Source organism: Oncorhynchus tshawytscha, linkage group LG12 (genome assembly GCF_018296145.1).
Source record: "Oncorhynchus tshawytscha isolate Ot180627B linkage group LG12, Otsh_v2.0, whole genome shotgun sequence".
Taxonomy (NCBI): Eukaryota; Metazoa; Chordata; class Actinopteri; order Salmoniformes; family Salmonidae; genus Oncorhynchus; species Oncorhynchus tshawytscha.
Genome location: NC_056440.1, coordinates 19,450,529 through 19,455,071, shown reverse-complemented (window position 1 = coordinate 19,455,071; position 4,543 = coordinate 19,450,529).

The window sequence follows — 4,543 nt, the reverse complement described above, 5'->3', positions numbered from 1 at the left end:
TTGTGTGTGTTGGTGTGTGCATGTGTATGTGGGTGTGTGCATGCGTGTGTGTTGGTGTGTGCGTGTGTGTGTGGGTGAGTATTTGCGTGCGTGGGTGTGAAATTCATGGTTCAAAGCTCAGGTTAGACACCGACAGGCATCAGTGGACAAATGTAATGTGCTAGAAGCTGTATGGGTTATAATTGTTCTGTTTTGGTTAATATGCATGGCATGGTGGGTTAAGGAAACAATCAATAGGAGGTCAAACAAGTTTGTCCTCATCTCCCTGTTGACTTCAACAATATTGGTAAAGGGCACTTTTACAGTGCAGAACAAATATTTTAGGTTGATTATTTCTCAATTATTTTTTTTTACGATAGGTCATGTAAAATAATCGATTAGTGCTTCGAGTTGGGTAAGTTTTCTCCAGGTGGTTAGGCCATGATATGTTTCCATCAGCAGAAATGATGTGATCAATGTAGACTTACCCCAGTGCCTTTTCTCAGCGGCTTTCTGTCTGTCAGCTGGACATTCCCCAGGGTGGTAAGTAGCCAGGCCCCTGTGAAATTGGGAGCAGGCAAGATAGATATTTTCCTGCCCCCCCCCCCCATGTTGATGGGTTGGAGAGCAGAGGGGACACAAGGTCAATTAGTACACAATCCCTCTGGCCATGTTAGATCACAGTGGCACTCTAAACTCACCTGCTGGCTGCCTACCGTCAATGTTTGTGCTTTGTTGTCTGTTAAAACTTCTTAGGGCTGCAATCCCGTTAACGGGATCGATATGACAACAGCCAGTAAAAGTGCAGGGCGACAACAACAGAAATCTCATAATTAAAATTCCTCAAACATACATGTATCTTATACCGTTTTAAAGGTAATCTTGTTGTTAATCCCACCACAGTGTCTGATTTCAAAAAGGCTTTACAGCGAAAGCTGCACAAACGATTATGTTAGATCATCACCAAGCCAAAGAAAAACTCTGTCATTTTTCCAGCCAAAGAGAGGAGTCACAAAAAGCACAAATAGAGATAAAATGAATCTCTAACCTTTGATGATCTTCATCGGATGACACTCATAGGACTTCATGTTACACAATACATGTATGTTTAGTTTGATAAAGTTCATATTTCTATAAGAAAATATGAGTTTACATTGGTGCGTTACGTTCACTAGTTCCAAAAACATCCGGTGATATTGCAGAGAGCCACATATTTTACAGAAATACTCATTATAAATGTAGATGAAAATTGAAGTGTTAGACATGGAAATATAGATATACCTCTCCTTAATGCAACCGCCGTGTCAGATTTTTTAAAAACTTTACGGAAAAAGCAAACCATGCAATAATCTGAGACGACGCTCAGAAAACAAATAACATTTTCCGCCATGTTGGAGTCAACAGAAATCAGAAATTACATTATAAATATTTTTGCATTCTGATCTTCATCAGAATGCACTCCCAGGAATCGCAGTTCCACAATAAATGCTTGATTTGTTCGATAATGTCCATTATTTATGTCCAAGTAGCTACTTTTGTTTACTCTGGGCACCTCAGGGCACCTTTCATCCAAGCTACTCAATACTGTCCCTGCAGCCATAAGAAGTTTAATTGAGAGAAGACTAATCAACTACTGTAGATATTTAGTCCAAATGATGATGATAAGGGAGGATGATGATGATGCTGCTGCTGATGATGAGGTGAGGTCATGATTTTCTCCTGGATGTTACCTAGCTATTATCTTCACCTTGCCAGACCAAGTTTCAAGTTTTATTAGTCAAATCAAATCAAATTTATTTATATAGCCCTTCGTACATCAGCTGAAATCTCAAAGTACTGTACAGAAACCCAGCCTAAAACGCCAAACAGCAAGCAATGCAGGTGTAGAAGCACGTTGGCTAGGAAAAACTCCCTAGAAAGGCCAAAACCTAGGAAGAAACCTAGAGAGGAACCAGGCTATGTGGGGTGACCAGTCCTCTTCTGGCTGTGTCGGGTGGAGATTATAACAGAACATGGCCAAGATGTTCAAATGTTCATAAATGACCAGCATCGCCAAATAATAATAATCACAGGCAGAACAGTTGAAACTGGAGCAGCAGCACGGCCAGGTGGACTGGGGACAGCAAGGAGTCGTCATGCCAGGTAGTCCGGAGGCATGGTCCTAGGGCTCAGGTCCTCCGAGAGAGAGAAAGAAAGAGAGAAAGAGAGAATTAGAGAGAGGATATTTAAATTCACACAGGACACCGGATAGGACAGGAGAAGTACTCCAGATATAATAAACTGACCCTAGGCCCCCGACACATAAACTACTGCACCATAAATACTGGAGGCTGAGACAGGAGGGGTCAGGAGACACTGTGGCCCCATCCGATGACACCCCCAGACAGGGCCAAACAGGAAGGATATAACCCCACCCACTTTGCCAAAGCACAGCCCCCACACCACTAGAGGGATATCTTCAACCACCAACTTACCATCCTGAGACAAGGCCGAGTATATCCCACAAAGATCTCCGCCACGGCACAACCCAAGGGGGGGCGCCAACCCAGACAGGAAGATCACATCAGTGACTCAACCCACTCAAGTGACGCACCCCTCTTAGGGACGATATGAAAGAGACCTAGTAAGCCAGTGACTCAGCCCCTGTAATAGGGTTAGAGGCAGAGAATCCCCGTGGAAAGAGGGGAACCGGCCAGGCAGAGACAGCAAGGGCGGTTCGTTGCTCCAGAGCCTTTCCGTTCACCTTTACACTCCTGGGCCAGACTACACTCAATCATATGACCCACTGAAGAGATGAGTCTTCAGTAAAGACTTAAAGGTTTAGACCGAGTTTGCGTCTCTCACATGGGTAGGCAGACCATTCCATAAAAATGGAGCTCTATAGGAGAAAGCCCTGCCTCCAGCTGTTTGCTTAGAAATTCTAGGGACAATTAGGAGGCCTGCGTCTTGTGACTGTAGCGTACGTGTAGGTATGTACGGCAGGACCAAATCAGAGAGATAGGTAGGAGCGAGCCCATGTAATGCTTTGTAGGTTAGCAGCAAAACCTTGAAATCAGCCCTTGCCTTGACAGGAAGCCAGTGTAGGGAGGCTAGCACTGGAGTAATATGATCAAATGTTTTGGTTCTAGCCAGGATTCTAGCAGCCATATTTAGCACTAACTGAAGTTTATTTAGTGCTTTATCCGGGTGGCCGGAAAGTAGAGCATTGCAGTAGTCTAACCTAGAAGTGACAAAAGCATGGATTAATTTGTCTGCATCATTTTTGGACAGAAAGTTTCTGATTTTTGCAATGTTACGTAGATGGAAAAAAGCTGTCCTTGAAAGATCAGGGTCCAGAGTAATGGCGAGGTCCTTCACAGTTTTATTTGAGACGACTGTACAACTATTAAGATTAATTGTCAGATTCAACAGAAGATCCCTTTGTTTCTTGGGACCTAGAACAAGCATCTCTGTTTTGTCCGAGTTTAAAAGTAGAAAGTTTGCAGCCATCCACTTCCTTATGTCTGAAACACATGCTTCTAGCGAGGGCAATTTTGGGGCTTCACCATGTTTCATTGAAATGTACAGCTGTGTGTCATCCGCATAGCAGTGAAAGTTAACATTATGTTTTCAAATGACATCCCCAAGAGGTAAAATATATAGTGACAACAATAGTGGTCCTAAAACGGAACCTTGAGGAACACTGAAATTTACAGTTGATTTGTCAGAGGACAAACCATAGTCGTGGGTACAGGATACGCATGGTATACATCATCAAATGAAATGCTTACTTGCAGGTTCCTTCTCGACAATGGAACAACAATAAGAAATTGTAAAACAAAATATGTATACGAACATAAAGTTAATGGCTGTAGAATATAATAAACATTTTAGAATAATGATAATACAGGAAGGCATGCTTTATAGTCCAATATTTACACATGTATCATGGAAATGGGGTGGGGTGGGTGCAAGTGTATAAATTGAACAGTATAATAAGAGTCTAGTAGCAGCTGGGATGAGTGCTAAGGTGCAGAGAATCAGAGCAGATGCATCCTGGTCAAAAGTAGTGCACTACAGTATATAGAGAATAGGGTGTCATTTCTGATGCATCCTGAAGCAGACGGGAAATCCCCGGCTTTCCAGCGTGACAGTGGGTGCTTATTCCCAATCAACAGTGTATACCTTAAAATACAGAGATTGATGCTGAATGGAAGGTTAGGCCGACCTAAAGCCACAATACACAAGAGTGTCTTACTGCAAGAGGAACTTGAAAAGAATACCAGGAAGATGCAATGCAATGCAAAGACATATGTCATGCTACGCAATTAATATATTTGATTTAAATAGCAAACTTTCAAATGCATAAAAGAGCTGCTTCATTTGGTTCAACTCAAATTATGATAAATGATCAGATCCTTCTCGTTTCCTTTCCTGTGATTTTTGGTGCCAACTGGATTATGTTTTCAAATTCCAATAACAGCCCTCAATGTTGCAAAATTGACTAAATTAATCATCATTCTAAGATCCATGTTGGACTTTATTGTCCCTGTGAACCCTGACAAAGTGCAGGCCACGAAGTGTG